The sequence below is a fragment of the Acanthochromis polyacanthus genome, chromosome 8 (assembly GCF_021347895.1).
Source record: "Acanthochromis polyacanthus isolate Apoly-LR-REF ecotype Palm Island chromosome 8, KAUST_Apoly_ChrSc, whole genome shotgun sequence".
Lineage (NCBI taxonomy): Eukaryota > Metazoa > Chordata > Actinopteri > Pomacentridae > Acanthochromis > Acanthochromis polyacanthus.
Window position 1 is genome coordinate 35,931,129 of NC_067120.1, and position 12,465 is coordinate 35,943,593.

At 37.3% G+C, this 12,465-nt stretch overlaps 1 protein-coding gene across 1 annotated transcript in view; it reads right to left on the reverse strand.

The window, feature by feature from the left end:
- The window catches only part of ambra1b (autophagy/beclin-1 regulator 1b), a 49,084-nt gene extending 38,865 nt beyond the window's left edge, over positions 1-10,219 (reverse strand). The window contains 1 exon segment of the mRNA XM_022201006.2: positions 9,879-10,219. The gene's annotated coding sequence lies outside the window, so the exon portion shown is untranslated.
- Between the last annotated feature and the right edge of the window lie 2,246 nt (positions 10,220-12,465).

The following is a 12,465-nucleotide window of genomic DNA, read 5'->3' on the forward strand; positions in this document are numbered from 1 at the left end:
GCTTCATGTCTGCTCTGACTTTAAATTAAAGCCAAGAAATTAATTAGGAAAATATTTAAAATGGTCATCAATCATTGTTCTGAGAGAGAGTTCAGCTTCAGAAACGGAACAATACTGCTTCAAAGCCCTAAAGTGGCACTTTGTGTGATTCAGACGTGGCAGATTTATCTAACAGTCATATTCAGACATGTAGAGACAGAACAGAAAGAGACTGACATATTTGCATTGAACAAATGATGCAGCAAGAAACAAGCTGTAAGACATAAAAATAATAAAAAGAAAACAGTTTCACTTTCTGCACAGCGCAGAATAAGCTCTGAAACCTCCATTTGAGAAAACTGAAACTCTCTCGTAGGGAAATCCTAAACTAATTTTTTCCCCCAATATGAGTCATTAAATATTTAGCGTCTGCCGATGCTCAGTCCCAATCCAATCTAATATATTCCTAGATAACACACGCTTAAAGTACTTTGAAGATATTAAAATCAATCCAACCTATCTCCTAGACAACTGACGACCTCTTTAATGCATTAAAGAACTAGCTTGCACTCGTTTCTTGACACCTTTCCGACTGTAATTAAACAAAAGACAGAGCTTAGATTGATGCCGATACTCACCAATTACAAAAAGACAAAAAAGTACTGTACTACTGTTCAAAATTTTGGGGTCACTTAGAAATGTCCTTATCGTTGAAGGAAAAGAATTTTTCATCAATGAAGACATCATTAATCAGAAATCCAGTCTAGACATTGTTAATGTAGTAAATGACTGTTCTAGCTGGAAACGGCTGATTTTCAATGGAATACCTCCATAGGGGTACAGAGGAACATTTCCAGCAACCATCACTCCTGTGTTCTAATGCTACATTGTGTTAGCTAATGGTGTTGAAAGGCTCACTGATGACTAGAAAACCCTTGTGCAGTTATGCTAGCACATGGATAAAAGTGGGAATTTTTATGGAAAACATGGAATTTCCTGGGTGACCCCAAACTTTTGAACAGTAGTGCACTTGCTGATACCAAACCTTACATTTTCCGTGTTGTTACACCACAATTAGCTTGCAGTTTTCACAGTCATGTGAGAATTTGGTGCTAAATTTCCAACGCTGGCCACTGTTTAGTCTGATGATAACTAGGGCTGTAACTCATAGATATATACAAACACTAGATGTCTCAAGACGGAGTCTGCGTCGTCGTCACTTGGCGGCCATCTTAGGACAGGGGACTGCTCTGGCGCACTGTACTGTAGTCAATGGTAAGGTGGATGATTTCCTCACTTTAACACTCACAACTCGCTCAATTCTTGATTGATTTAGAAACGGTTTAGTTTATTACAAACCTTATTAACGTGGCTATGATTCGGGCTCAATTCCGAAATCGCAGCTTTTCGTTTTGAAAAATGCGGCATAGTTGTGTGTCTTTTCTGCCTGGCTACTCACATTGAAGATGGTGTTACTCACAATCTGATTTTCAATTATTAGGTTTTCCTGAGACCAACGTTTTTTGAGAACCGACTCTTTAGGCGAAATTACATTCTTTGTGGTTGTGGTTGTATTTATTTGCTTGTTAAGAGGCTTTGATTGAGACCTTAGACTTATTGTTTGTATACATCTATGCCTGGATTAGTTAGCCTGCAGCCGAAATGCATTGTGGGTAATGTAGGCACCAGGTTCATGAAAAGAAAAGACAACATCTCTGTTGTGCATTGATTTTGGTTGAGCTTTGTTTTTATCTGTGCATTAGAAAGCTGATAGTAATAAAGAAGTGCAATGCTAAATAATAAAATTACATTTACATCCATTTATGCTGAAAAAAAGATGATATCTGTGTTCATTATTATATGAATTCAATGGTTTTAATTATTCTTATGTAAGCAGTAAAAGAAGTACATCTCTGACGTTTATAACAAACCAAGCTGTTCTAAAATCGGTTGAAAATTGAGCAATCTACAGTGATTTTAAAATCCATGCTCCATTGACTTTAATGTTATGAGTGATCGAGCAGCCCTGTCCCAAGATGGCCGCCATGTGGCGACGTCGCTCCCCATAGGCTGACAGCGCTCATGAGCCATCTCGTGTTTGTATATATCTATGCTGTAACTAACGAAGCGTCGACTAACCGTCTGAGCACGATACGTCATCAAAAGCGGAAGTGAGCGCGCAATGCAACAGAAATCACCATCCGACCGGAGCACGAAACACGGACGGACATCGGCGCTGCATCGTGCATATATTACGTATGCACGATACAGCGCTGACATCCGCGATCCATCGTAAACGCGGATGTCAGCGTTTACTACACAGCTGTATCTAAACGTGGACATCGTACATAATACACATAATATGTGCACGATGCAGCGCCGATGTCCGTCCGTGTTCCGTGCTCCGGTTGGACGGTGATGCATTTGCATTCTGTTGTGCTCACTTCCGCTTTTGATGACGTATCGTGCTCAGACGATTAGTTGACGCGTTGTTAGTTGCAGCCCTACTGATAACCAATGCAAACTTGCATTTACCAACCAAAAACTTGTTGTTAATCCTGGCTCAGCTCAGAATCGCACTTTTTTAGCTGCAACAGTAGCATGAGCGGTCCTTCTTGAGCAAAAACAGTGAGTCTGTACTACTATATTTGACAGAAATCGCTTCATTTTGCTCCTATTTCTCAGCATTTCCTCAACAAAAATATCTATAATATTTGAGTAAATGACGACCCTGTTAAATATGCTGGTTTAAGCAATTGATTTGCTGTTCATATTCTCAATTCTTATCATTTCAGGGCCCACTGGAACACCTTTAGTGGGCGCCAAAAGTACCCCGACACATGAACAACCCTGAAAACCACACAGATTAAAGGGGCTCAATGTTTGGACTACTCACAGTGGTCAGCGGAGTTAATGACGGAAACAACCAAAACAGAAACGAGCCAATCAGCGAGCCACGTTTAACCAGCTGCAGGTGCTTAAATCATCCTGCGAGTGGATCTGCACACAGCGGTAATTAGATTTGGCGCTGGTTTCTAACCTGCACTAGCGGCTGATTTTAGCGGCCGCCCCGGCAGGTTTGGGATGTTTGCAGCTCCTCCTCCTCCTCCTCACAGATCTGGAAAACGTTCTCAGAGCAGCTGCCAGAAATCCCTCAACGTCAGATCTGGACCCCCACAGACGGCAAAACTCAGCTGATTTTATAATCGATGAATCATTCGGTTCTCTGCTCACTTCACGTTGGGCTGAAAGATGCTGTTTTTGTTCGCAATTCTGGAAAGACCTAATGGTTAATTCATGTATGTTACGTTTGATTAATTGAGACTACAGCTGCAACTGTGGATTATTTTTATTGCTGACTATTTTCTGGACTAATCAACTGGTTGTTTAAACAAAAAACGTCAGAAAAAAATTTGAGAAAAATGTCAATCAGTGTTTCCCAAAACCCAAAGATATTCTGTTTACTGTCACTGAGGAGGGAAGAAACCAGCAAACAGTCATATTTAAGAAGCTGCAATCAGATAATTTAGACTGCTTCAAAAGAATTACGCTTAGAATATAGTATAGGTGGAAATTAATTTAATGGTTGACAAAAAAATCAATTAGTAATTGGAGCTGTAGTGTTTTTGTCGTCATTTAGCTTCAGTTTGTAGTTGTTTTGCGTCTGTTGGAGCTTGTTTTTCTCACCTGTCTTCTTATTTTGCGCCAATTTCTGGTCATTTTACGTGTTTTTGTGCTTCTTTTTTACATCTCTATGGTCACTTCATCACTTGTGGCTGTTTTGAGTCACTTTGTAGATGTTTTGCGTCACTTTCTGCCCATTTTATGTGTTTTTTGCACATTTTTTTTAACGTCTCTGGGGTCATTTCATCACCTGTGGCTGTTTTGTGTCACCTTCTGGTCATTTTGCATTTCATTTTCGTGTCGTTGTAGTTGTTATTTTGCATCTCTCTATCTGAATCTCCGTCATCATGTTGTGTGTATATGACAAATAATCGTTTAGTAACTGTAGCTCCAGTGTTTTGTTGTCATTTAGCTTCAGTTTGTAGTTGTTTTGGGTCTGTTGGAGCTCGTTTTTCTTTCCTATAATCTTATTTTGAATCAATTTCTCGTCATTTCACATGTTTTTGTGCACCTGTTTTCACATCTCTCTGGTCATTTCATCACTAGTGGCCGTTTTGTGTCACTTTCTGGACATTTTGCATTTCGTTTCCATGTCGTCGTAGTTCTTCTGAATCTCTATCTGTCATCATTTTGTGTGTCAGTGACAAATAATTGCAGCTAGTGTTTTTGTTATCATTTAGCCTCAGTGGGAGCTTGGTTTTCCTTCCTGTCGTACTGTGTGTCATTTTCTGGTCATTTTATGTGTTTTTTTTCCATTTTGTTTCACATCTCTGTGGTCATTTCATCACTTCTGAGTCACTTTCGCATTTAGTTTCCATGCCGTTGTTTTGCATCTATCTGAATCTCCGTCATCATTTTGTGCGTCTTTGTGGGTTTTAGCTTCCCTTTGTCACTGTTTTGTGTCACCGTGGTTGTTTTTCTTTCCTGTTGTGTTATGTCTATGTGTTATTGTCTTTGCTGTTCTTTTAACTGAAGAAAAATTAAATAAAAAGGCAAATTTAACTTGAAAATATTAGTTGTGCGTTTCCCAATGCCCAACAAGCCTTCATCTACCGTCTTGGTTTGTCCAAAATCCAAAAACATTCAGTTTATTGTCATAGAAGAGGGAAACCAGAAAATATTTACACTTGAGAAGCTGCATTCAGACAGTTTGGAAAAAAAAAAAAGACTAAAAAATTAAGTCATCAATCGTCAAAATAGGTGACGATCAATTTATTATTTGAAAATGAGTCTATTAGTCATCATAAATCTATTAATCAGTTGAGCTATTTTCCCCAAAATGTTCCATTTAATGTCACAGAGAGAAAAGAAAGCAAGATATACTCAAATGTATGATGCCAGAATCAGTGAATTTACACTTTTTCTTCTTAAAAAAATTCTCAAACAGATGATAATGAATTTAATAGTTGTTAAACTTCAATCAAATCAGTGTAAATACAATCATTAGCTGCAGCAGTCTAATTTTGATACTACACTCACTTTTGCAAGATCGGTGAAAAATCTAATGTTTGTTTTTGGAGAATCTCAAACAGAGCTGTGGTCATTTTACTTCATCTGTCCTCTATTAATCTGGTGATTGACTTCTTGATGTATAAATCTGAAAAAAGGTGAAAAATAATCATTATATCACTCTAGAACTCCATAAAATCACCTGTAGTGTCTGACTAGCAGACCAAAATCTAGTAATATTCAGTTAACTCTCATGTACGACAAAGAAAGTTAGAAAACTCTCACGAGAACATGAATTATCCAAGTGGACGTTGGTTCATTTTCAGTCCCTGCAGCTTCAACATCCACTGCAGAAACCACCCTGAAATCCCTGAACGTGAGGCAGTGGTTAAAAACTCTCAACCCTGAGCTGAATCTTGAGTTTGACTCTGAGTTTCTATTTAAAACCACATGTAGCGAGCTTCGGCTGAGATCAGCTGGAGGCAGAAAGGCCCACAGAGAGCACGTTAAATTACACTGCACCTCCATGACACAGCACAACTCGCTCTGCTTTCACAGCTTGCCAAGTCATTTAATTTCAACATCGCCGCGACGGCAGCGGTCTAAAGGTTAGAGAAGAAGCCTGAAAAACACGGGTTTGGATGTGCAGACTGGCGGGGAACAAACGGAGGCTGAGCGGCGGCTAACGAGGTGCAGCGTCTGGGCAGCTTTCATCGGGCTGCCCTTGATCCCACCTGCTCTCAGCTCTGCTCACTTCCCACTGTGAATGTTTGGAATATTTCGGAGCTCAGTGAATGTGGAGTTCAGTCAACTTTCACTGGGAAAAATGCACCGCGAGGCAAAAACACTGGCGCCTTAACGAGAATTCAACAGCAGTCTGCAGCTGCCGGCGACTCCCACGTCTATTAATCTGATGATTATTTTGTTTTGAATTAACTGAATATTCGCTCAGAAAAAAAATTATTCATCATAATACTGCAGAGCCTAAAGTGGCATCTATAGACTAAAAAATAAGCTGTAATTTTTAATAATATACACCAAACAATCATTTTTATGTCTGCAAAACAGAAAACAGATGAAATGCTCTTGAAATACCAAGTTATTGACCTGCAGAGCTGCAATTAGTCAATTAATCAATTAGCAGTTAGGGAGACATGTAATTGCCAACCATTTTGATCATGAAATCATCTTTTTAATCACCATTTTAAGCATAAAAGTGAAATATTTCCTGGTTCCAGCTTCTTATATTCCTCCCAACGCTTGTAAGTAAACTAATTATGGGCCCTGATTAACTGAAAATCTGAAAATGTTGATAAAATTACCCACCATAATTTGTCAGAATAACCTTTAGACGCCTGAGCAACACTTTAGAACCAAAATAGATTCATTTTACTGTCACGTAAAGCAGAGAACAGCTGAAAATCTGTGGCATAACTTCATGGAAACTGAATAATAGTTGCAGCTCTATTTGTTCTACACTGTCTGAATTACAAAAGTTCACTAAAATAGAAAATATTTCTCTCTTAATAAGTTTTAAAAAAGTAATTGGGACTTTTAGATAAGTATTTCCGTCAGAAAAGCCAAATATGCTTATTTTCCTAAGTGCAGAGCTGAAAATCTGACCTGCAGAGCAGCAATAATTAGGCTGAACATTACTGGCTAACTATTTTCCTTATCAAATAATCATTTTAATTTCTGTTTCCGCACATAAATGTCAAATGTCTCCAACTAAAGCTGCAACACACACAAAAAAACAACTCGAAATTCTCAGATTTTAGCATCTTTAACATAAATAAACAGAAACTCTTCGGGCTGTGGACAAAACAAAACATTTAAGGACGTCATTTTGGCCTTTGAGAAGCACTGATCAACAATCCAGAAAACAATCGAGAGATTAAGGAACTATAAAAACTGTAATTAGCTGCAGCCGAAGTTCCAGCTTCTAAAATCTCATAACTCAACAATGAAATAGTGGAAGAAAACCAATTGAAAAGTCCAAAAGGCAAACACGTTCACTTTTCTGTCAATAAAAGTGAAAAAAAGGGTTAAATATCTTACATTATGAAATTGTAGAATGGTAGATCTGCAAAAAATTCTCAATTAGAAAATCAAAAATGCATCATTTTTCAGCGTTTTGAATCACAAACATCAAATATTTCCTCATTCCAGCTTAATAATGAGCCGGTTGCTGGCTTTGATTACTGATTACTAACCGCTGTAACATCCCAAATATAACAGCTAAAATTATCCATCATCATTCTCCAGAGACAGAATAGCAGCTTCAGCCTGAAAAAAGGTGACAGAAAACATCTCAACATCTGCTCTTTAACTTCACACTGACTGACCCAATAACTGCTGCAGCTCTACTTTACATTCTAACTGAAGACGACCTTGATTGTCCACAAAAATCTATCAGATGTGAAACAGCATTCCTAGCCGCTAGTTATCCAGATTAGAAAAATGATTTCTCCAGTTCCAGCTGCTCAACTGTGAGGACTCGCTGCTGTTCTGTCTTTTATGAGAGTAAACTGAGCGTTACAAGGCGTTGGACTTCTGGCTGCACAAAGCAAACCAGTTGAAGTAATTATCTTCGGCTTTAGGAAATGAAGCAGGCGCCTTTTCTGACTATTTTCTGACATTTTACAGAACTACTGACTGGCGTTGGAGTGATTAGTCCATGGCAGGAAAAACAACAGCAACTGTTTTGATAATCCATTGATTGTTTCAGTCACAAAAGACAAATTTAAGCCTTTTTTATTCACTAGGCATCATTGTAAACTCACATTTTTCGGCGTCTGGGTGAAATAAGACATCTGAAGTAGTCACATTTAGCGCAGAGATTGTGAGTTGGTAATTTGTTGACATTTCTTAGACTATAACAACAAAAAAACCCCATCAGCAGATTAATTTGTCATGAAAACAGTCGTTTCCTGTTCCTGAGACTCAAACGATCCCTTCAAAAATGTTATTTCAGATCCAAAGAGTCTTTCCTGTTGACAGACTTCATAGACTCTATTTAAAGTTGGACAAGATGACAGCTCTGAAGCAAAGACAAAAAGATGTCAGAAATGGGCGTTGTCTGCTGTGTTCCAGGAAAATAAATAGCGGCGGATCAAGAGTCTAATTAAACCCATTTCACACCAGGACTAGAATGATATTTGCAGAAATAATAAAAATCATAGCAATCATTTTAACAGATGACATGAGTCCTGTTTTTACTATTAACTACATTATTTTTCATCTCTATTTCACTGAAAAACCTTTAAAATGATGATGTGACTTTGCAGCAGTGTAGGAGCATGTTCTCGTACATCTGGAGAATATAAATTGGAGGCCGGAGTATCTCTGCACCACAGCTGTAAACTGTCTCTGGACAAAGAACCACTATTCTGTGACCACTGACAGCAACACCAGGGTGTAATATCTGAAACAATCACAGCGCTACGACTAACGCCAGAGTAGATGATAGATTATTAGTAGTAGATTTGCGTCTCATTCACATGGCATTTTCGTGTTTTTGCATCCCGTTTGCATCCCTGTAGACACTTAATCACTTGTGGCCGTCTTGTGTGTCTTTGTAGTAGTTATGCACCTCTAGTTACTCTGAATTTCCACTGTAAGTTTGTGCATTTTGTGATCAATTTGCTTCCATGTGTGTCTTTGTGGCAGCTTTTTCTGTTGTTCTAGATCTCATTTTACAGTACTACCTGTTTTTTTCTGTTTTTCTAACAGAACAAAAATTAGATGGAGTCATTTTTGATGTGAGAAATCTTGATTAGCATTTGACATCCTCAGGATTCTCATTTATTGAATCAATTTTGGACTAACACTGCATCTAGCAGTTATTTTCTGGATTAGCTGATTGGTTATTTCACCAACAGACAGTCTGAAAATCATAAATAATATTGATCTGTGTTTCCCAACCCCCCAAAATGATCAATTGTTTTGTCCACAACCTAAAGAGATTCCATTCAGTGTCACAGAGGACAAAAGAAAACAGAAAATACTACACATACACATACAATACTACACATTTAAGAAGCTGGTCTCAGAGAATTTAGACTTTTTTACATTAAAAAAATACTCAAATATCAAAATAGCTGACCATAAATTTAGCAGTTGACAACGAATCAATTCATCACTGCAACGATGTTAAGCAAAGACAAGGGCACAAAAAAGCACCTTTATTCATTTATACTGCAGAATATAAAAACAGCAAAAGACAAAGAATAATAACTATGCCATTAATACTGACAGCCAGACCAGAAGGTGCAACATCTGCACCTAAAATAATCACAGAGCCACGACTAACATCTCATCCACACTGGAAAAAAACAACAGTAGATGGTGTGTGTTTAACAGTATTAGTGCCAGTATATTAGCACACGGTATTAGTATCAGTGCTGAGAGAAAAATTCGTTATAGATTCACGTCAAACTAAAATACACAGAGGACAGTTAGCCTGATCTATTGTATGTATAACCAACAAGCAGAAAGCCTTTTTTGCTTATATATAGCGGTGCATTTAGAAAAAATATTAACAAGACATCCAACAATACGTTAGCTTTGCCAGAACCCTCAACAAACCATTAAAAAGTTGATTTGGATCATGTTAGCTGGCGGTTTAACCTGCTCTGAAGCTGAGATGCATTAGCTCGTTCCGGATACAGCTAACAAGCAAACGATCTGCTAAACGAAGCGCTCGGTTATCCGGGATTTAAACAACAACGGCGTCAAGTTAAAAGCCCAAATACGTAATTAACGTGTGATTCCAACGATGATGCAGTAAAAACAAAGATTTAAACCGGTCAGAGAGTGTGGCCTACCTTCTTTTATCGAGCGGCTGTCGGGCTGTGCCATCATCGGTAACAGGCTATCTTCAGCAGCTATGCTAGCTGGTTCGCTAGCTCGGCCAGAAACGGAAAATGTGGCCGCAGACTAATAATAAACCGTGTGTCGCTAACATCGGTTTTATGCGGTCATTCTAACGATCGACGTCCACTGAGATCAAAGGACAACATTCATATTATCTGAGGGGGAGCGAAGAGAAAATGTTTTCTAAGGCATTGGTCCAATGGTTTACTAGCTGCCCGACGCCAAACTGCTACTGCGTAACTAGCTAGCAGCTAGCTAGCCACACACGCAGGCTCAACAGAGAGCCGATCGCAGCTATAATCGAACGCAGCGTAACCACAGACGGCACAAGAAGATACCCGATAAAAACTAACAAATACATATTTTCCCCAAATGTGGTGTCTGTCGTTTTTATTTAGTTTTTAATAAGCTGATGTTTTGTCAAAAGTTATTTTATAAAATGAAGTTTTGTTTAAATTAGTCAAGACAAGTCATGGTATTCATGTATCACATTTTAAACAACAGGCCTTGGCATTGCAAATTTTACCTTTTGAGGTTCCTATAGTGTTATGTATAGTGAACATTTACCTAAGTAATTTGATTTGAATATTAAGACCGAGATTATTAAAGTCGAAAGTGACTCGAAATTTTGTTCACAGTAACAAAAATTGTTCAGAATGGCTCAAAGTTTGTAGGAAAAAAAAATATGTTCAAAATTACCAAATATGATCCAAATCAACACAAAATCTGTACAAAATAAGATGAAATTCATCCTAAATACAAACACTTCTCTATAAATTTGTAAAAATTGTCCAAAGTAGCATAAATGTGTTCAAAATCATTACAATTTATTTAAAATTATTCAAAGTATGTCCAAAAATGATAACAAGTTTTCCAAAAGGACACACAATTTTTCCAAAATCACTGAAAATTGTCAACATGATTCAACATCAGTTTAAAATGCAGATTAAAACTGCTTTAATTTGCACAGAGTAACAAAAAAATGTCCAGAATTACTCAAAGAATTGTCCAAAATAATAACAAAATGGCCCAGAATGACTCAACATTTGTCCACATTTTTTTAAAAATTGCCTAGAGTAACAAAAAATTTTCTAGAATGTCTTGACATTTTGAAATGAATGACAAGAAACATTTCCAAAATGATTCAAAATTTGTCCAAAATTATTCAGAATTTGTCAAGAGTAACAAAAAAATATCAAAAATTGTCTGGACATTTGTCCTGAAGGACAAAAAAAAGGCTACAATGACTTTGAATTTGTCTAAACCCGTTCAAAAATTGTCCAAAGTAACAAACAGTTGTCTAAAATTACAAAAATAAATGTCCAAATTGACTCAAAATATGCCCAAAATGTAAAGTTTTTTTAAAATGACTCACAGCATCTCCAAAAGGGCTTAAAATTTATTCAAAATGACTTAACACTTGAATCAAAATTTGTCAAAAGGACAAAAATTGTCCATATTCCTTAAAATTTGAACATACCAGATCATTCCGTGCAGTTTTAAAATGCTATAAAATAAAATAAATTGAATTTAACAAAAAAGAAAAAGAAGGACTTTATGATTTTCATCTACTCTGAGCAAAGCAGCAGTTTTAATTGCTTCACTGTCATTTTTTTTAAGTAATTGCCTCTTATGAAAACTAAAACTGAAATCAAACACCATTAAAATAAACACAGGAGCGTTCGGTACTTTTCGGCATGCTTTTCGGGCTGACACCGGAAGAAGCCGAACTTATTGTGAGGAGCACATCCGGTTCTGAGTAGTGATGTCCCAATGACGTACATATATGTACATATATGTACGTCATTGGTGATGTCCAATGTCGAGATGAAGCTTCATGAAGCATTGAGGCTTTCCATCGAATTGGTTCACTCATGGGTTGAAGCTTCATGGTGCTTCATTTGCTCTACTGCGCCATCAAGTGGACAAATAAAAGTAAAACAGGCAGAGTGCCTATAATGACACACTGGCTTTGCTATGTGAAGCTTTGAATTGTGTTTAAATGATAATGCCAATAAACAAGTAATATACTTAATATAGCGTCTGTCTTTCCTGATAGCAGAGATAGAAGGGAGAAGTGGAAAAAAATGGGGAGAGATTTGAGATCTGTAGTTTGACTGTTTGATTGGGGTCAGGTTCTGGTTTTCTGTAAAGTGTTTAAATACTTTTAATTGTAATAAGGGTGACATAAATAAAATGTGCTTGTGCTACTTTTTGTTTTGTGACTGCGCTTGTGGTACCAGTGAAAAACAAAAGTAAGGACAGCACTTTATTAGTTTTTATTTTAAAAAAAATCTTTCCACAATGCTGGGATTTAGGTGTTTTTTGGACAATATTTCTCCAGCTCCTTGGAACACCAACAGACACTTCAACTTTTGAAATACTAGAAGAAGAAAAAAGGAAATTAGAACAAGCAATGTGCAGTGTTATCACAGATACTCATATTAAACTTCACTTGTTATGTGCCACTTTATTAGGAGAAGTCAGGTCAAAGTATTCCCAGAAAGGGGGGAATCTTCTCTTTTTGGTCTTCTTCAA